The sequence below is a fragment of the Agelaius tricolor genome, unplaced genomic scaffold, assembly GCF_023055355.1.
Source record: "Agelaius tricolor isolate 1412-34295 unplaced genomic scaffold, bAgeTri1.0.p SCAF_7, whole genome shotgun sequence".
NCBI lineage: Eukaryota > Metazoa > Chordata > Aves > Passeriformes > Icteridae > Agelaius > Agelaius tricolor.
Window position 1 is genome coordinate 27,865,217 of NW_027269267.1, and position 27,843 is coordinate 27,893,059.

Genomic DNA, 27,843 nt, shown 5'->3' on the forward strand with positions numbered 1-27,843 from the left:
ATACCAAACCTGCAAGTTAACACATTCCTAGAAGTGATATTTCTGACATCTCATGGCAAATTATCTCTGTAAGTTGCAATCACACATTTTGCCACAATTACGGTCCTTAGTTGTAACAAAAGAGTAAATCCCCCAGATCTGAATAACCATTCTTCTGAAATCACTAATGCAGTTGAAAAAAACACAGTAACAACCTTTCACATTACACAGTACTCCAACCTGATGCACAACCATTACCAAGGAAAAATAATCTAAAAATACAATAAGACAGGCATTAGGAGATAGGAAGTACTTCCTCTCATTGAGGCTTTTGTTAGCAGGTACACAAGGCTCCTTTGCCGAGGAGCTTGAAGTGGGAATGGATTGCTTTCATGCTGAGCACACTAAGAAAAATATCTTAGCATTTTTACCTTTTTTTGCGGGGTTTCTGCACTTACTCAAGTTACAAAGAGATCTTTAATCTTTCTGCTCCAAACAGAGGCTTTTTGCAATTCATTGTTAATTTTTTTCAAAAGGTTCACAGCAGCAGGAAGATAACCCCAGACATCAGATGGCTTTCTAATTTTTGGTCACTCTTGCTGAGTAAGGTCAGGCTAAGTGGCTCAGCTGCATTCTTTTGTCTAAAGCCCTTTCTGCAACAAAGAACGCCCCATGAAGAAGCCCAGAGCCCAGCAGCCACCCCAGCTCCACACCACCAGCCTGGCACAGGGACTGCGCCAAGACCCAAGAGGCAGCGCACCCCACAGAACCTGGGTGACCCAGAACCAGCTTCAAAGCAGACGGAGCAAAGTTGTCGGGCTCCAAAATGTTTATTCACTTGTGAGTGCTGGCCGTCAGAGGGGATCCCAAAGTAAACACGGCTAACATCTGCCCTTCCCAGAGTCAGGGCAGGCTGTCACACCATCGCCAAAGCGCGCAAGGTCACCCTATGGCTCCTGTTATCTGTTATCCCTCTTCAGGGGTTTTTCTGTCGTGCCTCGGGGCTGCTTCTCAATGTATGTTTTTTGCAGGGCCTTTCCAGAGCTGTGGTTGCATTTTGTTTGTTACAGCCACCGAAGCGAGCGGGCAGCAGAGAAGGGCTCGGTGCCCTGGCGGTACCATCCATTTGCACTCACCTCAGGCTCTCTTCCTGTGACCCGGGCAGGACACTGTCAGGACGATCCCGTCTCCTCCTGTACAGACCTGAATGTGACAACTCTTTCAGCTGCAAGGCCGTCATATTCCCCTACCTGGAGGAGGGTTGGTTTTTTTTAAAGGTGAGGGGGGTGTTTTGGCTTTGGGTTGGGTTTCTTTCCCCCGCCTCTCGCAGCTGTGGGTGCCGAGGAGCGCGCCTGCCAAGATGCCTGGAGAGCAGCGGCTGGGCGGTGTGTCGGTCGGCCGGCACACCTGCGCTCGCCGGAGCCACCAACCTCTGCAGGCAGGCAGGCAGGCAGGGCAGCACCCGCCGAGCTGCTTCCTGTTTCTCATAGGTACACACCCTCCCAAAGAGCACCACATTTCCTTTATCACTCGATCACACCTAAGGGATGTGTGCGACAAGCTCACCCCCTTCTCTCCAGCTTTCCTCAAACTCTCACCGACCCGACAAGCACGACCCTGCCCTGTGCTGGGCAAAGCAGGCGGCTCTCCCAGCCGCAAAAGGCTACACGTCTCCAGGACTGCAATGAGCTGTTTACTCTTTCCTGTTCTAATTTATAACAAAAGGAAAGTCATTAGAGCTGTGAAAATTCAGAGTTACTCAAGCACTTTGGCAAGCTCTGACAGGGAGGTTAATGCAGGAAAGTGTGCCGCAAAGTAATTTCAGTAACTAATATTAAAATGTTCTTTTGGAAATGCAACAGCACTGTGCACTTTTCTTTTTCTACCTTGAAAATCACATGAAAACCACAAAGTAATTTTCTTTCTACTCTCAGCTATCAAACACAAACTAATCTACCAGTTTGTCACATTTGGTAGTGATGGAGTGTCCTGTGTAATTGTAAAACAGGAATGGAAGTGCTTGAAGTTTCCTGCAAGGCAGGAAGGCGGTTAGCAGGCCATTTTGCAAGCTCTGAGTCTCCTTTCACTTAGTAAATTTTTAGTAGTAAATAAAGCACTCCATTTCAGGAGGCATCAAAAAAGCTTACCACTTCTTGAAAAATGTTTACTGTTTCTTTGACATATATAAACAAAAACTTAATTCAGAGATTTTACATTCTAAATGGTAAATTGGGAAGGCATGTTTTTTAAATGAATTTGCATTTAATAGAAGCCAAGAAACCTAACAATTTGCAAGGACTGTTTTGACTATAATAGGAAACAAGTTCTATCTGGTATGAATTATAGAGTTCATTATTAAAGTGTTTATTTTGTAGCAGAATATATGTAAGAGTATTTTTTAATTTCTCTAGAGGAAAAAAGTGTAACATAGGTAATACTGGGTATATCATATGACACCAATTTTTTTGAGATTACCAGACTGAACACAAACTTGGTAATTTTATATAAAACTATCAATATGCTTCAGTCTGTAATGTCATCAGTGCATAATATTAAACATCACACAATGGAAAAATAACAAAATTGTTTTGGAAAAGGAATCATGTAACATGCCAAATAGATAATGGTTGCAAAAACTCAAAGTGATTTACGTGATGTTAGAAGGTTGTGCACACTGAACTATCAACGAGCTGTACACATAAAATAAAAGCAAGAACGATCACAATATTTGCCTAAACATGCTGCATTCCAGTTTCAAATGAAGTATTTATAGTTGTTTCTCAGTACTCGGTAGGATAAGCTTAAACATAATTAAATGCCAATTCCCTGCAGTCAGTCAATCAGCAATCCAATGAAAAGTTAATGCTGTTATGAGTGGAGGTTCAGGATGGCAGATGACAGATGTTCATGGCACAGCAGCTTTTATATATTACCAACAGTTTATATTCTGCTTTAAATATCTGTGTACATATGACTTATTTTTGTCCAAATGATCAATTTTAGATAAAAAATCTAAAAAGTGATGAGTACATTTTTTTCTGTGAAAAAGCTCTTTGTAAACTACTGAAATTAAATGTTCACCTATTAATTTGTTCGCAGATTCTTATTCACTACAGTAGCCTCTGTTCAGCATATACTGAATGCTTTTGTATTAAACATGACACAAGCCAATAAAAGACAAAAGGACAATTCTTCACCTACTTTGCTGCACGTTGCATTAATCTGAAACACATCACTTCATTAAACTTTTATTTATCTGCATGAGAAGCTGTTGGGCTTGGGCAACAACTTTTACTCAAATGTCCTTGGAAACCAGAGCTGCATCAAGACAGAGCATGCAAATTAAAGGAATACAGCAAGTCCAGACACAAAAATGAGTTGTTATACAGATCAAATCCACCTAAATATAAAGGAGGGCAAGATAGTTAGGTTTTTAAAGTAAAACTAGTGACTCAGCTCCATAGCCCATTTCACAGGCCTCTTCAGCAAACTGCAACATGGATCTACGCTGATAAAGAAAACACTTCCTTGGAGAGCTTCTGAACAAGCTAAAAGCTTTCTACAAGAAGAAATACAAACTGTACTAGTAGCACTGTGGGATTGCCCATGAATCCTCACAAGAAACGAGGTTTCAAATCTGAATTTACCCAAGCAGTCAAACTTTAGGTTCTGAGTATCATATACAAGTTATAAGGATGTTTTTTGCAGAGACATTGCAGAACACAAATGTTATTTCTTGACTAACTCGCTTAAATGCTTCCACAAAGGAACTTGGATAGACGTGGCTCTCCAAGAATAGCTTTCCCAGCGAGTGCCTCCTGCTCCCCACACCCCTTTTTACCTTCTAGCCCCTATCTGCTGTTTATAATTCCTTTTTTGAGAGATTACATTCTTCTCATATGGGATGGGGCCACTTGGACCTTTCACATTCCATCAGAATTTTTGAGGACCAGCCAAGTTACCACAGCTTTTCTCATTACCAGTAATGCACAGCCTTCTTGTATATCCTGTACTTTGAAGGTTTTCCCTTCATTTTCCAGTGGGTGATTCTTCTCTCATGCAATTGACCATCCTCCCACCCCAGAGAAAGCCAACATTGCTACTGTGATGTGATGTGATGTGATGTGACAGATAACCATTGTGGTACCTGTCTTTCAGCAGAGGGAAATATTCCCCCATGTCTAACCAGCACAAAGTATGCAGTCCTTCATTCATCACAAGCAGTAAATAACTTTTTATTATGTGGGACAAGGCTCACGGCTGAGTTTTCACAGCAGTCCTACAGGGTATGTACTCCCAGCCTCCAGTGCTCTCCCTTAAATTTCTGTGAAAGTACTGCTGTTCTGGTGACTCTAGGTATTCAGCAGAATTTTCCAGTTTAAAAATCTTTTAAGATAGACAGGTTATGCCTGGCTACTTTATACTACATTCAAAGAGATATGAACATCAATTCATGATGCTGTAAAACATGTAACTGAATTCAGAAATAACAATAAATGTAAGGTGCTTCAAATTCAGGACATTTCTTCATAAGCCTTTATTTACAGAGAATATACACTAGCTATAGAAACCAGAAAAGATGAAGTTTTAGGTCTCTTATTCCACACAGAAAGGTCGATGTGTGTCATCTGTTATTCCCTCCAGTGGCATGTTCTTGTTTTGGGGGGTATTTTTAACCTTTGAAAAAATTACCGAATCTCAATTAAATTTAGTTGAAGATTTTTAAATTGATAGAAAAAATTGTTTTCATGGTAGCACAGTCAGTCAAAACAATAATCAGAAGAGAATTCTAATACCACAGGAATGCCTGTAGTGTGTTCACAGTTACAAGGTGGCTGTGTGTTCAAATGAGCACATTCCTCCATCCTGTTTACCACTGGAATCAGTTTCCAGAGGAATGTGTACAAGAGTGACTGTTTTCTACTGTTTCTCACAAGATTTGGAAGAAAGCACATATTAAAGTGAAGGAAAAGGCTTATATATCAGCGAAGGACTTGCTGCAGAAAATGAAGGAAGGTGGCAATAACCCTTCTGGCAGTTTTGCAAGAATCCCTGAAGCACCCAAATGATGTGCTGATGCCAACAAAGCTTCACAGCTTTCTGGACCTGCAGAATGAGTCCCCACAGATGGGTTTGGGTGTCAAGGAATAGTGTACCACGCTGTGAGTCCCTGCTGGGACAGGCAGTGATAAAATGAAATGCACAGAGAGAATACCAAGCACAAATGCTAAGGACACACACCATGAAACTAGAATTTCAAAGCTTCACAGGAACCTAAACTGTTAATTCAAGGAGTTAAATTAATTACATGTTTCCTTCCTTGTCTGATGTCACTCCAACATCCATTTTGATGTTTCTTCCCATGTTCCACTTAGTGATAAATCAATCCTGAAGCATGCAAATTTAATCTGTGGATTAGGCTAAGCACTGAGGCCCTCGATCAATCTATGTCCACACTACAAAACAGAGTTTTGGATTTATGTCCATGCTCCAGCTGACCAAGTGAGATTGTTGCAATTTAACAATAGTAACTCGTTTTTGTTAAACCTCATCTACTAACGCCTGTCCCTGCCATACAATGTAAAATAAAAGCCTACATGATGGTTGCAGCCTGGTCTAGTGCAAGGTGTACTGGCCCATTGCAAGGGGGGGAGGTTCCAAGTAGATGCTCTTTAAGGTCCCTTCCAACCCAAACCCAAACCATTCAATGATTCTATGGTGTGCTCAACTCTTCAGAGCAGTGACGCACTCAACCCACTGGAGTCCTCTGGGATTTGATGGGGCAAAGGGAAGGCAGGGTTACTGTGGTGAGAAAAGGGGTCCTGTCTGATCCTGGCAGTACCAAAGGCATTTCCACCTCCATGGCTGGCAGCCCACAAGGTTTTGGTGAAGCATGGCAGAGATCCCTGTTCTCATTCCACATATTCTATTCCGATAATTAAAAAAAAAAAAAAAAGCAAACATGGGAAAATCTTCTGTCTGCCTGAACGTGGAGCAAGGTATTTTACTTTCCTTCTCCAAGTTCTCTGCACATGCTGCTCCATGAACTCTTAAATTAAGCAGAAAAAAAAAAAACCAAACCTGCAAAAACCCTTCTTCAGCAAGCAGAAATCTACTTTGGTTGAGTTTTACAATACCTCCCTCTACTGGGAAAATACTGCCTCATTTCTCGTGACAGTATTTCTTCCTAGAGCCAGAGGGAGGTACGGATCAACCCACACATACTTTAGTAATTCAGACCGGGGCCAAGCTGAAAGCAGAGATGAATGAGAGACCAGTGGGTGAAGATGCAGGTTGGCATCATAGCCAGAAATTTATGTTGTTAATCAGCAGATGATCCATATATGAGTAGGTGTGCAAAGAAGAAAGCGTGACACAGCATGAATCAGTTTTGTCCTGCCATTTGTACATAGGCCTCTTAAAAAAAAACTAGTGACAAACAGGTGATGCCCTAAGATGGGTAAAATTACTCATATGGACCTGGTATATGATGGGGTAACATCTTAAAAGAGAAAGGAAAAAAAAAACCTACACCAAAATAATGAGGGGAGGGATAGTTTAAAGCCAATAAAATCACAGTTTAGATTTATTTTCACAGTCCAGAGCATGTAGGGAAAAAAACCACAAGCAACTCCCAACCTGCATTTCTAGATCCAGGACCTAGCCTTCTGAGTAATTTTTACTGTCTTGGAATTAAAAACCCCTTCCCAACAGAGATTTTCAAAGCCAGTCAGAAATCCACCTTTTACATTTAAGCACCTTGGTTATGATGCATGAAGATCCTAAGCTGAAAAGTCTTATCTTTAAAGAAGTTTATTTCTGCTTGCACTCTGCTACTGTAGATATGTCCAGAAGGTTTACTTTATTCTATCATGATGAGATAAATTGCCTCTAGAAATGAGGGCAAAGGGCCCCAGGTGCCAGCTGGCTTATTGGGTGGTTAAAAGTTTCCCAGTAGATGCTTCAAAAGACTGAAGATATCTCCAAGTTTAAAAAAAAAAAAAAAATTAAAAAATTAAAAAAAAAGAAGCAGACCTAGAAAACAGGCGGCAAATGAAGGAAACAGGAAACTGCCCAGAGAGCTGCTGCCCTGACACCCCAAGGAATTACCAGCTCTGGCAGTCGGGTTGTGTTCTGAAAGCCAGCAAGCCCTTCCAGGGTGCAGAAAAGCTGACTGTGACATATCAGACAGGCAATTGCTGAGCCCTGGTTTGGGTGGAGAGCTAGTGGACATCTCAAAACAGGTCCCAAACTGACTTTGCCCTTTCAGAGAAGGAACAGGACTATTAGGAAATCCTAATTTTTCTCCAAACATCACTCATCAGGGTTAAATAAATGCAAACAAAACTACAGCAGCCTATAAACTGCTTTCTCTGTTGACTACCAGCAATTACTCTCCTGGACCCATCTTACAAATACTTTTCAAATTACTAACGCTCCATTAAACGTAGAGAAAGAAAAGCTTCTCATCAAGGTTTTGTCTCCTTTTACTGAAATGAAATGCCAAGGAGAGAAGGCAGTACAATCCCCTTGAGAAGGCTGGAACAGCTGGTAACCCTGACAACATGCACCTCCTGGCACACAAACAAACACAACAAATACCATGAAAGCAGTAGGTGACACTACTTACAGCTCCAAGGGCTTCTGTTTTAGGAGGACAATTCAACCCTGAGCTCCCAAGAGAGCACCAAAGCATTTGAATGCTGCTGGTTGTATGGTCAAGGATGGTGAATTTAGCAGCCCAGAAGAAGCAATGATCCTGACTCTATGCCTGTAAAAACATCCCTCAGCCACCTCACACAATCTCTACTGTCCAAAAAACCAAGGCATGGAAAACACATTACAGAGGAGGCAGTGAGGGCACTCAGAAAACACTTGAGACAGCACAGGTTGGACATACTGACAAGTGGTTCTATACTCTGACCAGCACTTCCAAGAAAGGTAGAAAATGGTGGGTCCCTAGAGAGTATCACCTTTAAATGCTCAGAAACCTGTAGTATGATGGTTTCTTGTATATAAGAAATAATATATTCTCTAAAGCAAAATACAGAAAGTAGATCAGGTGTCTACAAAGAATGAAGCTGAACACATGTAAAAACACTTAAAAATCACAGGCCAGGTGCAATTTTTAGCGACTCAAAAAATAAAATCTAAGTTTTTAAGTATTTACATTTTGGTTTTGAAATTATTAAAACTTGTAATTCACATCCAAGCAGAAAAATCCATACTGGAAAAAAACAGAAAACCAAACCAAAACCAAGCCAAACCAAAACAACAACAAAAACCAAAATAAAAACCAACAAAAACCGAACAAACAAAACCCCCATCACAAAACAAACAAACAAACAAACAAAAACAACAACAACAACAAAAACAGTGCAAAAGAAATGAAAGCAATTCAACGTGGACATTCAGTATGATGATGTAAAATGGAAAAGCCATTCCCCCTTCCCTTAATGCTGTAAAAATTGCTTTGAGATTCAGCATAAAACATAAAAATATGATCTCATATGGACTTTTCATAATCTTTTAAAGCACATGAAAAACATACTTAAGAGTCTTAAATCAGAGCAAAAACCTTAAACCAAAAATTCACAGCTGTCCTACCGTAAAAGCTTTGCTTCGCTGGCAAAGTCACTGACTTTTGAACACAACCACACCAGAAGTGACACAATTTCTGTAACAGGTGGCACAAATCTTTTCCTTCCACTGGAATTACAGTTTTGGGCTCGATTACTCTGTCGCAGTGTCCTCTTCCTCAGCCAGCAGACAACCCGTCAGCAGTGGTGTATCTTCAAACTGACTATGAATCCTCTGCTCTGGGTGGGGACAAAATAGTGTCCCTAAAAACACTCCCAGTGAGCAAAGGATAAAAAAACTACTGGAAATACCAGAATACCTCTGCTTCTCCAGAACAACAAAGGACTTTGCTAAAGGCTCTGTTACCATGCTGCTTGCTCTAAGTAGTAATAAAACCCAGCAAGTAGAACTATTATTTGTCCTCTTCCTAACTCTATTTATCACCATTCCCATGCATGGCTCCTGCTCCCAGGAATTTCCCTGTGAATGACTAAAAGCCCACACAACTCTAGCCAGGCTGTCAGCTCAGAAGGCAGCACAATGTGAACTCCAGTAGATGCCTCAGCCAGACCCTCAGCCCCACTGACCAGGTGCACGCTTACTGTCAGCCTGTATCCTCGCTGGCAGCACGTTCTCAATGAGCAGCTTCTCCCATATAAAGCTGCACATCAAATGCCCACTGTTTGCATGTTTTCCCTGTGGTTATTACTGGTAGTTGTGATAAAATTTAAAAAAAAGAATAATTTAAGTGACTCAGTAAACCACTTCCTTCTTTGGCCCTGTAAAAACTTGATGCTGTAAAGAAGAGACTAAATCTATTAAAATTCACAGTTCAGCTCCACAAATTGAGTCATGCCAATTCTCCATCTCAAAACTACTAAGGACAGAGAAGGAAGCAAACCTTCCACCTCACAGGAAAGGCTAAAGCTTTCATTATACCATCAGTGTATGGTACAGAAGTACAAAACCATAAGAACAGCAGGACAGCATTCCAGGTCCTTTTATGGGAACAGCAATCTTGGAATCACTGATGAGCAGCAAAGAGTCAAGCAGGGCCACTTCAACCTATCACAAGCATCTGTCAGTGCCATGTGGAGTGGGAAGATTGCATCTCCCCACCTTCCCACCTGCTGAGAAAGAGGAATACTCACTGATTTTCTTCTTTTCTGAGATGAAGGCAGGCAGTGTCACACACTGTAAGGCTACTGCCATCTCTGACAACCTCAGCACAGGACAAGGACTAACTGGGGACAAAACCACCATCTCACAGAGCAGGTCAGGGTGGTGAACCTGCCCAGAAAAACAAGAGTTGAGATGTGTCTCTCTTGTGTGGACAGAGACTCAAACTCAGTTTTTCTAAAGCAATCTGAATCCCTGGGACACCTCAAAGGCCTCAGGCAGGTAAAAGCAGGAATACCTTTAAAATCAACAATGTTTCCCCGCCAGTTGCTACAAAGATCTGTAAAAAATGAAGCCTGAAACCTTGCTCACCATCAGTGACAAAAAAATTAGGCCACAATCTGATGTCTGCAGGGGACATGGAGGACATGCTGCAGGCAGCAGTGTAGTGTCCCCATCTCAGTGCTGCAGTAGGGCTTCAGGCTTCGGTCCCCTGACTGCCAGTGCACCCTCCCAAATGGTCAGACAGGAAAGTTTCCTTAACACCTGTTTTCACCATACACACAAAATAATGCTATGCCATACCAAAAGAGCCAATTTTGCTTTTCCTTCATCATGTCTCTACATCCTGTTTCTTGCTCCTATTTCTGTCTTCAGGCCACTTAACATTATCACTAACCCTTTTCTGTGGACAAATTAACAATGTAAGTTATCTTTCCAAGCTGCTGTTTCCCATACTGTCACATAGTGCTTCCTCATTTGAACTTCTTATCTCTTCCTGCAAAGACCTTTCAAGTACAAAAGTGGCAGTAAAGTTTCATTAAACTTATCACTGGACAGTTACCCTCCCAGGCGAAAGAATGCACTACAGCTTTGCCTCTCAAAATAATGTGGCAAACGTCAAGGTAACAGCATTTTGTTCTTGAGCATGAAGAAAATCACAAAAAAACCCAAACAGTTATACAGAATGAGAGGCCTTGGTTGCCACTGTAACTCATATTATTGAATATATTGCTCATATGCCAGCAGTTCCGCTTTTATAAAAAGGCAAGGACAGTTTGTTGATTCATCATAACTGCAAAAGCTGCAAGACTTCATGGTTAATGTGAATAAGCATCCATTAAAAGGGAACTAGGAAAATAAGCATAAACTCTTCAATTAACGTTTTAAAGCATGTTTGAGCAATTCATTAACCAGCTGGCCTGGCTAAGCCATGTTTTTCAGTTTTGTTCACATCACAATATTTGGCTCTCTTTTATCACCAATTTGTTTTCCAGAAGAGCTGTGCTAAAAGAAAACTTGCGAACAAAATTATGACCAACGAGAGCAGAACAAGACCAGCCCCGGAGAGACTATGCTCATAGGCACTGACACATCACTGCAGTCTGTGGCTGCCCAGACCAGGCCTGATGGGAAGTGCAGGGCACAGTCACACAAACAGCTCTGGACAAAGTCACACGGTTCAGCCAAGCCCATCAGCTGCTCCTGGCACCAGGGCTTCCTGCAAAAGGGGTCAGCAGATGTGACTCTGTAGTGATCATGAGCTCCTGAGGTAACCCCCCTCCAGAGAGGGGGCTGGACCTGCACTAAGCATAGAATTAGACCAAAAAGTTAGTCTACAAGCAAAAGTTAACTAGGGAAGGAAACCACTGGTTCATATCCACATTTCCACAGATTCAGAGTATTTTTCTTTGCTCCTCTAGCAGGCCAACTTGAACTAGAACTGCAGAGCACAGGTAGAGCCAAATCCCCAGAGCTGCTCTGGGATGCTCAATACTGCAGCTTCTGGACAAGTCAGTGTCCCCTCTGCTCCAGGCAACAAGAGCCACCCTGTGCAAGGAGACCTCTGAGGTGCCAGGAGCTGGTAGAGAAGCCTGACAGTCACACCCTGCAGCTGTCTGCCTCATCACCCCCTGAAATCACCGTCTCCTGGGCAAAACAAGCAGAAGGAAATATGTACTCATGCCTCAGCTGTTCCAGTTTGCTGAGGGTGTATACAAGAGAGGGCTGAACTGACCTTGGAGCTCACCACCAAGTTCCTTTTTTCTCCTTATGACACTCTTCCTTCCCCTTCCCCACACAGTCCTTCCTCCCTCACCTTCACCCCAGCTGCAAGGAGCGGCCCATGTCTTCCTCTCTCAAGAGCTCTCTCCCAGCCACCAAAACGGGAGAAGATGGGTTTGGGGGGTGGGTTAGTGAATGCAGCTGCTGTAGGGCAAAGGACCAGTGGGTGCCATACACAGCACAATGGAGGGAGATGCAGGAAGAATCCCTCCAGCTCAGCAGAAGTGAAATGTTCCCTCATCCTGCTCCCAGAGCCCCCGGCTGCAGCCGCCCCCTCCCCACGGACGGGCCGTGCCGGGACCCCCGCCATGACCGGGCCGGGCCGGCCGCGCTCGGACCGGCAGGCGGAGCCCGAGAGCCGCGCTCGGGCCCAGCCGCCCGGGCCTCTCCGCACGTCCCTGGCCCGCAAAGGGTCCCCTGCCCGCAGCGCCCTTCCCTCCCCACACTGGGGGAGGCCTGTTCAAAAAAACGAGGAAAAAAGCCCCAAACGCCCCCGGGGTTCCCCTTGCAGTCCTTCCTGTCAGTGCCATCACAGCTGCCGTTCGAAGCAGAGCCCAGGCCACCACATAATGCCCAGCAGAACTGGATGGCTCCTTGCAGCTGCATCCTCATGTGCAGGGAGATGCACACATTCTGTTGCATGGACAGCACAGCCATGGGCCAAAGGGCACCAAGGGCACATCAGGGCATGAGCCCCATTTCGGGATCTCTGATTTCAACTACCTACATCACTGTCTGTACCTGTTTCCTTTCTGACAGAAGAGCACACTGGAGGAGGGAATACTGCTTCAGAGAAAAAAGTGATTTTAACTCAGGGTAGGGCTATCATATCCCTTCTATTTCACTTACAGAGACTACAGATGCACTTAAATACCATCAAAAAAGATTTGCCACCCAGGGATACAACCCTGTTTCTAGGCTTCAGTAAAGAAGCATGCACTCACTAGTCAGTACATTTCCAATCTTCTTCAAGTGCTTTGTTGCTTTAACAAGGCCTCTCTGTTATCCTCCTCTGGCAGGACAACAACTCTCAGGCTTTTTCAGTAATAAATACAGAGTGTCTTCAAAATAATCTAGGTCAACCTTCCTTTCTATTTAATGCACAGCATTTCCAAAATAAGATCTGTTTTTCTCTGCAGGCATATCATAAAACATGATAAGGCTTTTAAATAATCCTTCGAATGGCCCAGCCCATGGTCATTTGAATTCTCTTTTGTGAGCATCACTCTTTTTATTTATTTCCATGAAATTTCAGCTTGATTGTGGAGCTTCTTTTCAGACTGCCAAGATAATTTTTAATTAATTTCCTGTATCCCTAAAGGTTTATCCAAATCAAGGACATTCACAAACTTCGTAAACCAACTTTCAGCTGCAGCATCCAAGTCACTGATCAAGTACTAAATGCAAGTGATAAAAGAGAGAATTCCTGCAAGGTGCAATCACGCAGGTTCTGTTTGGGGGATCCTGTTGGTGGCTCTGTGTCAAAACATCGATTCTGGTCCAAAAGCTTCTTTACAGTTGCACACCTCCCTTCCAGCAATTTCACCTAGACTATTATTTCTAAACTGCAATATACTTTCTTGAAACCAAGCCCTGAGTCCACACTAATATGCCTTAAAAGGGCATGATGAAGGAACAGGAGGAGGTATCAGAAGCACTCATGTGAATGGTCCACAACAAGAGAGGCAAGAGAAGACAAGTGGATACACAGAAGAGAATTTGCAAGGCTTATGCTCCAACAAAGTAAATCACCATCACCTGAATTCTAAAGCCTCTTTCTCTTGTTTGCTTATGAAATTTTGTGTGAGACAGCATCAGCAGATACATCTAATTTATTTCCTCTTTTCTGTTTATAAGGCACACTCATCTGCCAGACCTGCAAAATTGGCTGCTTTGAAACAATCTGTTCTTAGAAATCCATGTGGCTCTTTTAATGCTGTATTATTCAGTAAGTGCTTATATATTGACTGTTAGTTGCACTCATGACTTGCTAGGGTTCAAAGTTAGGCTGACTGAGCTTTAGTTCTCCAGCAGCCTGTTTTTGTCACCATTTTCAAATATAAAGACTGTGGGCAATCTTCTGGGGCCTCTTACATGAGCTCTGAAAAAGCATCCCTAACAGGCCTAACAGCAGTCTATGAATCATCCAGTACTACTGCTGGCACAATGTGCACAGTATTAAGCCAAAATATTAGAGAAATTGTATCACACTATGTTTGGCATTAATGTTACAAAAAGCATTCTTCCTCACCATTACTAATGAATATTATTATCTTTAAGGATTAAACAGGAACAGTGGCAGCCAAGGGAAAATAAACAACTTGCAAGCATGAAGGTTATGCCTGTGGAATGGTATGAAAGGACCAAAGAGACAATTCTCTTGTGAGAAATTCTTTACACTTTTCAGCCTGGATCTGGCTCCATTCACCTCCAGGGTTTCATTAATGTTCTCCCTTTTCCCTGGGGTTATGTGAAAGAGGAAATGAGATAACGCCCAGTCGGTCCTTGTTACAGGCTCCAGCCCTTTGAACAGCACTCAGCAGTCACACTGACTAACACCATCGGTAGCTGCTTTCCTCCCACACTCGCTGGCAGGGGCCCAGGGATCTCCCCTCCCCGGCGTGCTGCCACCAACCCGGCCAGCTGGCTGCTGCCGGCCACCCTGCTTCCCTTCTGTCGCACCTCCCTGCTGCTACTCACTGTTCCACCCATCAGCACTCAGGAATGCAAAGGACTCCTTTCCCCCTCTCCTGCCAATGACACCAACTAACTTGTGCTTGGCATTGTCTCACCAGGGCACTGCAAGGGCTTGTCCCACTCCCCAGCCCTCACAAAATGCGGGCAGTGGCTTGGCTTGTAAAGGAAGCCCTGCATCCACAGCACCCACAGACATTAGCTTCGTCCTTGAATCTCAGAGCCAGCTCAGGATTCTCTGGATGAAGGATCAGCCAAGGTGATGTCTGTCTGGACTTGCCCACCTGGCCAGGGCTGTACCACAGGACAGAAGAGAGAGTTGGGGCATAAATGCCTGCCCCAACCTGAGGGAAAATGCACTGCAAAGACTGGATTTTATTCAGGTGTGGTTTGTTCAATGCTCAGACCAAGAAGCTGCCCAGAATTATGTAATCTGTGGCAATCCTCCATGCAGTTATGAACTTCTGGATTACTGATCAACTGTAGCACTAAAAAAAAGTTCATCATGAAGCTGCACATTTAAGAACACTATTGGAGGAATAAATGTAGGCATCAGCAGAGGGAAAAACAAGTTATTACATACCAGACCAGTGAAGATGAGCTCAGTGAAACAACTTAATTGTTTGGAGGGGAATACAGTGAGTCACCTTTAAAAATTTCAAGTGTTCTCAGTACAATCTCTCACAAGACTCCAAAGTACTTTATAGACTCAGAAAGAGTCAGCAGGCTCTCCAGCTCAAAAACCCCACATATGAATAAGTGTTTGGATTATTGGACTTCCATTGCATTATTAGCTGGATCCTAGTTTGAAGAAATGTGTGTTCCAACATGAAACTGCCTTCAAGTTTTTTATTACATACTGGTTGGCCTGTTTGCATATTTCTCAAGAAACAGATATTATTACCACATATGTGTGGCACAGACAACTTCTGTGCTCGCCCTCCCACCTCACCCATCGTGCTGGTCTCCTCTCCTGCCCTTCTCACACGCTATTTTGGGAGACAGAGAAAATGAACAGTGTAAAGACTTGTATAAGAATTCATCCACTCCAAGCAGAAGAATGTTATAAGCAACTAGAAATGTATGCAACATTTATTTCTGAAGGTCATAACAGCCTGAAGTATTTTTATGCAGACAGCCCCTTCCTAGTGCACGTCTGTCTTGTGTACCACTGCAGTAAACCTCAAGAACTACTCCACCCCTTCAGGTCAAGAGTAGTGAGGTCATGGATCTCCAGAAATCACCCTTGTATATCATCCAGTTCCCCTTCTGTCACCCAGAGGGATTGCCAGTCCCTGCACACCCTCCCCTCCTTCGTCAGCACTCTCCTCTTCCCTCATAAATGGCTTATCCAGGGACTTTCCATATGGGAGCTCTTCCAGCAGCACAGCAGGAATGTGCAGCATCCTGTGCAGCAACACAGAGGCACAAGTGTGTGCTCCCTGTTGTAAGGAGCAAAAAGATATCATTCAGAAGATAAAACCAGAACAACTTATCTGTAATTATTCACCATAAACATCTTGGTTTTGACCATACAAACATAAACTTGGGTGTAACTTCTACCAGGAACTGTGAAGAATGCCAGTTTGTAGGAAATCAATGCACATATTGTACATATTTTAAAGCTCTTGCTATTAATTCTGCTTTATGTGACAGTAGCTATGCAGTAACCTTCCAAGCTGACACCAGCATCTTTTTCTTTTTTTTTTTTTCCTAAAAAATAGGGGCAATTTACAGCAAAGCAGAGAAGTCTTATCTGCAAGATAAAGTAAGGTACTACTCCATTCTGCTCACTGTAACAAAACCAATCATAAAGGGGAAACAAGAATACTTTTATTATAAATCACATTCAATCACCCTACTGCTTAGTACTGAATAATAAATTATAAATAATTAATTTAACATCAACACCTCTTTTGCGTGCAATTCCACCCATAGAATATTAGACATTCTGTTAATTTCAGAATTGTATTCCTCTTGCAGCTTTATCTGATTTTGCTTTTTTAGGAAGGAAGAAGGGGGTGTCAAGGCAGTCTGCCATTCCCCTGATGACTAACTGCTTTACCTATCAGCCCTCCACTGCCTACTTCCCTCTGCTATGTACAGGTCTGACTCTGTAGTGGTTAAACATCTCACAGTCCTTACGCTATTTGTCCTCAAGCACTCCTGTAAGACAAAGTGGTGTGGAACTCAGCTGGCAGCTCTGGAGCTGGGGCAGAGGCAACACCACTATCAAAGATTTGGGAGCAGGAGATGGTGCAGCACAGGGGACCAACTCCTGCTCTGGATTTGCATCCTTGCCTCAGATCACATGAAGTCTGGAGAGACACTCTAGCAGAAAGGATGCTTAGTTAAAAATGAAAATCAATGCAGCAGTTTAACTTGAACAAAAGGGAAGCATTTCAAGGCTCCCAAGCAAAACCCTCACTAGCAGCAAAGTGCCACCTCAGCTTTGGATTTGCAGCCTGTTTGCTGGCTGGGCTGAGGGTCTCTGGCATTTAAGAGCCAGATGTGAAAGCGCTGTCTGGGGACACAGCTAGACAGGAGATGTCCATCTGTCTGTCTGTGCCACTCCTTTTCCTACTCCTTTTCCTGAGTTTTTTACACTAGGCAGTCTGAAGAGAGGGAATTGCTTCCCTTGCACCAGCAGCCAGCTTGGGTGCTCCTGTGGTGGCCATTAGGATGAATTCACATTCACAGGATGACACTGAAGTTTCACCTGAAGATTGTTCATCTGTCATGGGGAGCAAGATTATGCTCCTGCAGCACACCAGAGGCCATTCTCCAAAGCACCTCGGCAGGCTCCTGTGTTTTCATTTTTGCAGAGGGCAGGGAAGCATTTCTCTAAGAGAAAAGGAGTGGCAGGACGGAAGGAATCCAGACCCGGAGGCACAGTGGGGTGGATCAGTGGGAACACCGCTCTGATTGCCTCATCTCCACATTTGCTGCACCCTGCCAGCCCTGACAATTATGGCACCACACTTGCTACCCTTGGCCTCAGTCACCCCACTGGCTGGCTGTGCCCCTTCTCCTTTACTTCACTTAACCGTCCTTGGTAAATGGGGCATCAGAAAGAGGCATTTCACTTTAGGAGAAGAAAACAGTTCTTTTGCCTGCACTGGGAAACCAGCCAGCTCCCATTCAAATCAAAGGGAAGGGATCACGTGGATGCATTTCAATTAACTGCACTGGTGAGGCAGACTGCAAACAGGCTTCCCTTTCAGCCAGACCCCTTCATTTATGTCTTCTGTTGGGGAGGTGGTGGTGTATTCAGCCAAATTACGTGGGGGATTCATCTCGTTGCACAGCGTCTGAAAGCTGGGAGGAGGCTGTATTTGCAGAGGGCTGAATTTAGCAGGGCCATAATCTGGTGGCAAATAAGGGGAAAAAATGAAAACTTATTTTCTGTCTGCTAGAGCTATGGTCTCCAAATTATTTTGATTGTGTACTTCTATCAGAAAAAAAAAAAAAAAAAGAAAAGAAAAAAGCTCGTATCCCCAGTACAGGTACCTTTATTTATTTATAATTTATGTGCATACAGTTCCACCATCAGACAAGCAGACTGCAGGGGTTAAAGAGCTGATTACAGAAACTGTCATCTGCTCACTGGTATTGGCCCATCACACAGGCTCTTATGCCAGTACCACCTTCAAATACTCCAGGGCAACTTTCAGGTAGCATCAGTCTCAGGAAGGAAAAAGAAAACAAAAGGAAATATAACCAAATGAAAAACAGCACAAGGCTTCTTGCAAGCAAGAGTGTGTGCCATTTCTCAAGAACTGTTTTCCCTTAAAAGTAATTTTCAAAGTCTCTGTGGACACACACCCTTCATGAAAGAATGCGAGGAAGGAGCATTCACAGAGATTCTAAAGGCAGTCTAAATATGGGTCACATATGTGTTATGCATATAAACAATCATGTTCAGATAAAGAATTACTATCGTGGGTTATCCTTAACAACCAGAAAAAACAGAGGTCTGAAGTCACTACTAACCTACAGTGGGTTTTTGGCACATCATTCGTGCTTCCTCTGACAATGGGCATTACCATTTCATTTCCTATTTACTTCTAGCTGCTATAAAAATAGCAAGTCATCAAGTAATGAAGCACATCAAATACTCAGCATATAAATAAGTAAAAAGATCAACAACATCAGGTGTGTGGTAAGGTAAAGGTCATTTTTATTTGTGTGGAAAATACAGCAAGCTTAGAAGAACAAGAGCAGTAACAGAACTAGTATTACAATTATATGTTCATTTTTTCCCTTAATTAATTCCCTTATGGTAAGTTACATGCTAATATCAATGACAGCAATAGATAAGGAAAATATAAGTACTATACAGACATTGCTTTTACCAGGAACTTCCACAGGCACTCAAAACTTATGAAATTATTTGAAAATAGTGCTGCCATACAGCTCAAAAAAGCCTGATGCACATCTTTCAGAATAACCCTCACCACCCTAATCTGAGCATATGACTTAGCAGAAGAAATGGAAATCCCCAGATGTTGTGTCTGACAAAAAGTAGAAGTGAATTCTGTGTACTAGATATTTGAAAAGAAAGAAGTTACTTACAAAATTGACTTTTCTGCTTTCTAAGTAATACAGATCTGCAAGGATGCCAAGCTATTCTGAACACAGCCCATAACAGAATTCATTCAGGACAGCAAAAAATGCAGCTTAAACCATCTTTATTTTACTACCATTTTTAGATCATGGTAATGCCAGTAACAAACAATTACTAATGTTGGTGTATCAAGAAAGTACCAAATTAAATTTTAAGAAGTTTGCTTGTCTATCAAACTCCTTTTTTGGTAGCTCTGATCTGCTACTGAAAAATGAGGCATCGGTCCAACATAAAGAATAAGCCCGAGGGGAAAAAAAAATCTTTACTCCAAAAAAATCCAATCGCTCTTTTGACAGAAAGAAAAAGAGGAAGAAAGACATTTTCATCTGAAGGCACATATGGAAAAACAATTTGGGTTCCTTCAGATTCGGGGGGCGGGGGGGGGGGGGGGGATGCAGAGGAAGTTTTAATTTAAAAAAAAAACAAAAAAACCAAGACAACCACACTCAGCAGCCAGGAGCTCAGCCATAGGAGTCCCCACAGCATCTCCCGTGTGCCCTGCTCCCTGCCTCTCCCCAGAGACCACCCCATCCCTGCCATGCTGTGAAATGTGAGCAGGGACAACCAGAGCAAAGCAGAAGTTTTCTGTCATTTTTAGTTCCCCCATGACTGTGAACATGCAGCCCAGGAAGAGACAGTGGGCCAGACTGGGGCCAAAGAAACCCACCAGTTAATGCTGGTGCCTGCAACAGCTAGAGATTTAAAACACAAGAATTCCCACCTCGACATGAGGAAGAACCTCTTTACACTGAGGGTGGCAGAGCACTGGAACAGGCTGCCCAAGGAGGCTGTGGAATCTGCCTCTCAGGAGACATTCAAAACCCACCTGGACACATTCCACATTCCTGTGTCACTGCTCTTGCTGACCCTGCCTTGGTAGGGGGGTTGGACAAAATGATCTCCAGAGATCCCATTCCAACCTTAAGAATTCCATGATTCTGGGATTTATGGGACACATTTATTACTAATTTTTGAGCTTTAAAAAAGGGGGGGTGGCAGTTACAAGAACGTGAAGACACTACCCATGCTAACTACTAAAAATGAGACAAAAAGAGAAAACCAACAAAAAAAAAACGGTGAAAACAAAAATTCAGTAAAATATGTGATGTCAGGCATGTATTCTAATTTCAAATCTTATCTTTCAAGCTTGGCCTCTAGCTGTTCTTCTCTGCCATTTCAAGTTACTTAAAACTTCTTGCAGTCATTGCAGATGAAGCAATTCAGATGGGATTTGCAGGGAATCTTCTTCCCACAGCAGGAAGTGGAGACAAAGGCAGCAATAGGCAGAGACAGCTTGGGTAGAAAAAGCTGATGCAGTAAGAGAGGACTGCAGATGATGGACGGTGGGAGGGAGGGGAAGGCAATTACCATAATTGGTATTCTGGAAGCCACAGCCCATAAAGGGAAACAATGAAGTTTCGTCCTGTAAAATCCAACATCCCACCAAGTCTGAATATGTTCCAGATTTATTAGTGGTTAAGAGTAGATGCTTAAAAGAAAGCACAGGAATTCCAGTAAATGAATTCAAGACAGTAATAAAGCCAGAGAAGATGACATACACCAGTATTATATGAAATACAATATGTGAAATGAAAGTGAGACTCAGGGGAGCACCTTCAAAAAAATGGTTGGAGAAATGTTTCTGAACTTCTGCTGACATGAATGAGAAAAGCTTCAGATGCTCAGTGTTCCCAAAATAGGACTTGTAACCCAGCCTTCTCCTCCTGGGTTTATTACAGAAAAACAGCTTTTTAATTACCCAGATTTAAATAATCCTGAACTATTCTGTACCTAAGACTTGAAATTAAATCAGATTTTCTCAAAAAAATGCTCGAAGTGGCCAGAAATTCCTTTAAATTCTGTTTTTCCCATGTCCATGACTTGCAGCCTATAAATGTCAAAAGCTATTAAAAATAAATTTAATAATTAAATCAGCCCTCAGTTTTAATCACCAGTGCCAGGAACCATGGAACAGCAATTATATAGTGGAAGAGGCAAAAGAGAAGAAAGAGAAATGAAGATAAAATTTTCTTGTTGTCAGAACAGCCACAGGATTTCTCACTTAATTCCTTTCAGCTAGGGAAATCTTAATAAATATGTTATTTGTATGTGGATAAAGTACAATAGAAATGCGTGGTTTTATTAAATTTTAAGGAATGAAGATAGGCCAACCCTGCCAATGGCCCATACCTACCCAAAGGGAGGGATGAATGTTACTGAGGGGACTGTGCTATGCTGCCATCACCTTCCAGACAGGAGCTGGAGGACAACTCCCTGCTTTTGGGCTCAGAGCATCAGCCTCTACCCAGGGAGGAGGCTGCTTTATCTTCAAGCCAATCATTAATGTATGCTTTGACTGCTCAAAGGAATCTTCCTAAATACACAACAATCAGTCCAATCAACCTGCAAGTGAGAGTATAAAAACAAAAGATTCACAAACCGGATACCACTAAGGAACAAAAGGGGCTGTTTTTCCCTCCTAAGGTAGGAGATGAAATGCTAGCTCAAGAGTACCTCATTGCTGATGCTCTTAAGAGCAAAACGTTTGGGAAAGCAAAGGCTTCCTTTGTTTTGTTTGCTGGTTGTGTGTGTTTGTTTTTAAGCTTTCTTTCTCCCAAACAAACAACAACAAAATCTGTATACCATTCCTGGCTTGCTCTCTGGCCTTCAGCAAGTTGCCATCTCCTTGAAATCACAGTTCAGAGACACAGTTTACAGATAGCCTGTTTCACACCTTCATGGCTGGGTTCAATCATGCTGCAGCAGGATGATGCTGAGTACCAGTCCACAGAAACTTTCTTACCCTGACCAGATGTTTTAAAAAACAATTGTGGTGGTAACCTGTCCTGCAATGAAACGTACTGCCATGAAGTTACCTTTACTCTCCCAACAGCTGGCATAAATTCTGTGCTGTGTGCTCTGCCCAATTAAACACAGACATCATTTGTGCCTGTGTCTGAGCATGTCTGTCCCACCAAGCAGCATCATACAAAAGTGTAAGCCCAACCCTAAGCTGCACTTCACCTTACCTGTGTGTCCCTGAAATCTACCAACATTTTATCTTTCAGAAAGTGGGATAGGAACCAGAGTTCTTTATAGGCCAAATGAAATCTGCCAGCACTGTTAAATGGAATAAAACATATCTAAAAATGCTAGCTCCTTCTAAAAATCCCATTGCAGCAGAGTTATTCTTCTCTTTTTACTGGCTTTTAGCAATCATTGTACTTACAGCACTCCCTCTCCTCTCCCACCCCCTCGACTTTTGGGATGCTACAATGGGAATGCTGTGGTGTGAAAGCAAAAGAAGTCCAATCATCTGTTTAATATCACATTTACTTGATACTGCAAGGGCAGCAAACCTGCTCTAATACTGCCTTGCAACTATCCTCTTCAGAAATTGGCTTTTCCACAAGTGTTTACAAAGGAGATAATGAAAGGTAGCTCCGAGCAGCCCAACCAGGTGCTCAGCACTCAGCAGAAATCACCAGCATAAATTAATTAGAAATGAAAAAAAAAAAAAAAACAAAAAACAAACAAACCAAAAAAAACCCCAAAAAAACAAAACAAACAACACTCACAGAGACTACTATTCTACTATTTCAGCAGCTTAATGGATAAATCATTACAGTTGTCCAAAATCAAATCTAGTTCATAGGGAAGAGGGGGATGATACCAAATTAACAGAAATACTGTTTTTACCATTAAACCCCAACATGCTGCTCTTAATGTCACTGAAAAATACTTGCACAATGCTGACTAAAGCAAGAAACATTGAGCAAGCAATATAAATTCTTAGAAACCACAGTGACTTAGATACTGTCTTATATTCACCTTCCTTTTTTAACCTCTTCAGTACTTAACTGACTGCCCACAGGTGATTCAGAGCTTGTGGGATGCATCATAAGTTATTAAAATCCTCCTAACCAAGCCGGTGTATAAATGTCAACTTCCCTGCTGCTCTTTTATTCATGTGTATCATTCACTAACCATTGTTACAAGGCACAGCACTTCTCCCCTGCTCCCTCTTTCCTGAATGGTGTTCTTGCTTTGTCAAAATTTAACTAGTGCAGAACACCACCACACCATGGGAGTGTACCAAGAGATCCCCTGACCTCACCTCTGCAGAGCCTGGCTCTCAGACAGGTCACCAGGAGTCCCACAATCCACAGTTCATGGACACCAATACCACTCCAACCCCTACCCACTTGCAACTCCACTGCCAACCCAGAGCTCAGCTCCCTTTCATGAACACAACTCACTTGCTGTAAAATTCACACCTCAGAGGGGTGTGACTGAGGACACAAAAGCCTCAGTGAACAGGAACCTCCTCCTTGCTTCCCCATCCATAACCGCTTTGTTTGCACCAAAGAACATGCAGGCCACCACCAAGTGACTACTGTGCTAAAAATGTAAATTAAATTATACCAGTTAGCAGTACACTGGGTTAATACACAACTTTGTAACACTCCACTGCATAAGACAGAAACCAAATTCATCTGGGCTCTGACCCTATGAGCAAGCAGACCCGTGGTGACAGTGGCTCACTCTGCTTTTTCAATTTTTGCTTTCTTTCACACATTTACATTTGCATGGCCAGTTGCCAAACCATGCAAACCCAACTGCAGCGGAAAAAAGGCATCACAGAGATCTGTTGAAAAATGCTGTAAGTAAAACTACATAGTTTTATATATATATGTTACAATGATAATTTTTTAATTAAATTCAGGTCATTTGCATTAAAAAAAGCTGAAACAGCCTTAGTTAGTATTTATAAAAACAAGTATAAAGTATACAAAATAGGTATCAAATCCAGTGTATGACAACTTCAGCTGAAGACATTTATCTGTAGGCCCAGGGATGTGACCCTGGCCAGGCACGGTGGTGTCACATAAGATGCTGGACCCATCTGTGTGATAGCCAGCTGCTCTTCTTTAAATAGGAGAAATCAGAGATTAGGAAGATACCCTCCTCTTGCAAGGCTGACCTTAGGGCACCATCCATACAGAGCGAATTCAGAACTGTGATGGTTTTGAAGGTTTCAAAGCTGACAGAACCAGTTTCCAAGTATTAGCAGGTATTTTGTCTTATTTGGCCATTGATCTTCCACTTATGGACCCTTAAGACTAAATCCAGCTCCAATAAATAGGGCAGTGGAATTTCAAATGGCTTTGAGAAAATTGGTTAAGCCTTGCTGTCTTAACTGTATTAGTTTAACAGTCTAACCTCTAGAATTTGCACGTTATCAGAAACATTAAACAGTGAGAGGTCACACATACAGTCATTTCTTCATTCGTAACAATGTGCTGAAGGTAATCAAACTGGTATAGAATTCTCCATTTATATGCATACAGTCTTGAGGAATTGTCACAAAGCTTCATTAATCTATTTCTGTTGAAGTTAATAACAGACCCCTGCAGATTTGAAAGGAACTGGATTGTAAGGGGTCATGCAGGCAGTACCTATGCAGAGAGCTCTAGTGAAGCAAGCAGCAGCACCCTGGCTAGCTAGCTAGAACTGAGCTCAGCTTGGCTCTTCAGAACTACTGAATACACCAGCAATCCCTGACTTCAGCAGTTTCCTCTCTTCTCCCCCTGCACATAAGTTATGAGTGCAACTGGTTCACAGCACAGCAGCATGCCACTGTGATGAAGAGAAGCCACTGCTGCAGTGTGGGTTGATGAAGCACTTAAGATGTGTGTCCTCTCTAAAAGTACACTTTTTTTAGCACAGCAAATGTGTTATTTACAGAAGCAAAGAAACAGGATACAGCTGAGGTATTAGGAAATCAAACATCATAGTATGCAGGTATAAGGTAATAAAAATATAAGATAATATAAGATAAAAGGTAATATAGGGTAATAAAAAATGATAAGATACACAAGAAAAAAAACAAACTTCTCTGGTGCTGAGAAAAGATAGGAGAGGCAGAATTACCACTTAAAAAAAAAATCTGTATTTTCTCCTGCTACTCTTCTTACCTGTGTGGTTGGTTTAAATATTTTATGTGCCAGATAAATGTATGTTACAAAAAAAGCTTATAAACAGAATACAGAACACACATGCACTCAACCCTCACATAAGCCACAAACTGTGAGGGTGAACCCCGGTCCTGCTAACTGAGGACATGTGTTTTGCACTTGAGTTCTTTGCTTCAAGGAAATTAAAATTTAAACTCATAACTTGACCTGAGCGAACTCAGGAATTTAACTTAAGGGCTCTGCTGAGCATGAGGACTGTATTGTCTTCAGACTAAATAAATTGACTATTTTTACTTAGATACATTTCACTGTCTATCAATTTCTGAAAAGCAAGTATGTCCTTTCTACACATTTTTATTGTTCACTTTAAGGTAAGAATACATGAAACAAACATGATCTCCTTGTCCTCCCTGACTTCTCTTAATACTGTAAGGAAAATAGCATAGGAAAAAGTTTTATAGCATAGGAAAAAGTTAATGCAATTCTGTTAATGCCCTTGCAACACTTCCACTTGTCCACCAATTCAGCACTAAAACATGAAAAATTGGATACTGACAGCACCAATGCTTTTGCCTTATTAAACTTTAAATCAGCTTGTGAAGTTGATACCACAAGACCTCTGTGGTATTAAAAAAAGCATTTTTTAACTATAGATTTCTTCACAATTAATTCAGGTAGACCCTGCCTTCCTTGCATCTCCAAGATCAACTCCAAGAACATTACTATTTAAACCATGAACACAGAGCTGATCTATTATTTCTTCCAAGTTTAAAAAACCTTTTGACTTGGAACTAAGGCTCTGCTCATTTTGCATTTGCTTTCATGACAAAGGATTAATGATAGGTTAAAAAATCTGGACTCAGCAGCTTTTCACTATATTCCCCTCCCACTGTGGTAGGGACAACCAGCTAATACCTGGCAATGCAAACCAAGGAAGGAACATTACTCAATATATAAGAGAAAAATCCTCTGCTTGACATTTGTACCATCAACACCCTTCTTGCCTACACAGGTTGGACACTAGAAGACAGCTTTCAGTGGTGCAGTTCCTCCTCTGGGAGAACAGAGCCCTTCTTCCCACAGAAAACCTCCCATGCCACATTACCACCACCTCAGCCACTCTAGTGATGGCTGCGATGGCTACAGCTGCTCCACTGGGCACACAGTGACTGAGACCCCAGCATCTGCCCCATCCCATCCCATCCCATCCCATCCCATCCCATCCCATCCCATCTGTGAACTCCGTGCTTGTTTTTGTAATGCATGGAAGTAACACTGCTGCATGTTTCTAGCTGTGTGCTATTGGACTTAACAGAAAATCCATGATTGAAATCAAGCCACTACACAGCTAAACTTTACCAAAATCCATCAGGTAAAAATTATTAGACCACTTTTACCTCAGATGACACAAAATACTCATTATGTAATCCTCCCTTCATTGGGAATCTGTCCTGCCTGAAATTGCCCTGAAAAGACACCAGTATCACACAATGATATTAAACTTCTTCAATGTCTCTTTCAAGTATAGGTTGACAAAGCCATTCATAAATTAATAAATAGCCCAAGGTGAGCAGAAAGATTTCTCATGAAACCTGAGCAGTTATGCAATATTACTGTTCCTGGATCCTTTGCCATTTTATCATCCGCTAGTAATTCTCCCAAGGGTGATGTCAAGGATCCTCTTAACTGTACTGTTTGCCCACCTCTGCATGGTAATGATAAAAATATTGATTTTCACATTTGTGACTCAAATGCAATTTGACACAAGAAGTACAAAGTATTTCATCTTTGCAGTGCATCAGCAATCACAAGCACAGAGAGCTTCACTCACATCAAAATGAAGCAGCCTCATTAATACATGACTCTGGAAACAGTGCTTCATTTGCCCTATACTTTTCAAAATGAAGGCCTGGTCCAGCAGCAGATTTTAATGCAGGTTGTGGAGGAGATAAGAGAATGGTTTGGAAGACAGGTCTGCCTTGGGCAGGGGCATCTTCACCTCGATCAGATGGGTCTGAAGAGCAGCAGCTGCAGGGTGAGATTTGCCTTGGGTATGAGCTGACACCAAGGAGAATTCCACTCATTTCCTTGAGAATCCTGACACATGGAACACCCCACCACCCTTGAAAAGCCTTAGATCCCCTCCAGGTCCTGCTGGAGTGAAGGTTGATAATTCCTATTCTGCATGTGACAATAAGGAAAATGTGCCTTTGAGTCTTAGACAAAGTTTGAAATTTTGACCTTCAGGCTTACACCATGTGTAGCCACCAGCAATATTCCAGCCCTCCTCCGTCACTTCACCTCACTGCAAAGCTGTGGCACAACTCATCTCTCCACCACTCAAAGCTAAACCCCACATGGTGACCAGACTACCCTGTGCCAGTGCCTGAAGACATCCAGCTTCCAGCATGGCATTAAGTGAGGCTGTACGAACCATTCCAGAAGGGACATCCCTTGACCAGGATGCCCATGGAGAAGGGAGCCTTTTCACTTTGAAAAGAGAGAAATTTTAACTGTGAGAGAATTCAGCACAGGGGGATTCATCCCAGGGCTGCGAGCCCTTTAGTTCCACCCCACCCCACACTGTCCTGCCTCTGTGAGTTTCTTGTATTTATTTTTTTTTTAAATGTGAACCTGAAACAGTTCTTCAGTGTTTGAATGAGCAGGGAATCAGTCAAAAGAATAAAACCTGCTGGCCTTTGGATTATTTCAAACAATCAACAATAAACTGCTGGTTTTGGATATGATTACAGAAATCACACTTTGATGCACAATAGCAAATGAGCCCACTAAAGGGGCAAA

The 27,843-nt window shown here is 42.4% G+C and overlaps 1 protein-coding gene across 4 annotated transcripts in view; it reads right to left on the minus strand.

Annotated features, from left to right (window-relative positions):
• The window catches only part of LIMS1 (LIM zinc finger domain containing 1), a 67,101-nt gene that overhangs the window by 31,452 nt on the left and 7,806 nt on the right, over positions 1-27,843 (minus strand). The window contains exon 1 of one of the 4 annotated variants that reach the window (XM_071430740.1): positions 9,147-9,169. The exons of 2 other annotated variants lie outside the window; for them this stretch is intronic. The gene's annotated coding sequence lies outside the window, so the exon portion shown is untranslated. Of the gene's footprint in view, positions 1-8,586; positions 8,733-9,146; positions 9,170-27,843 lie in introns of those variants that run through there. One more of the 4 variants, XM_071430741.1, reaches the window with a different exon arrangement.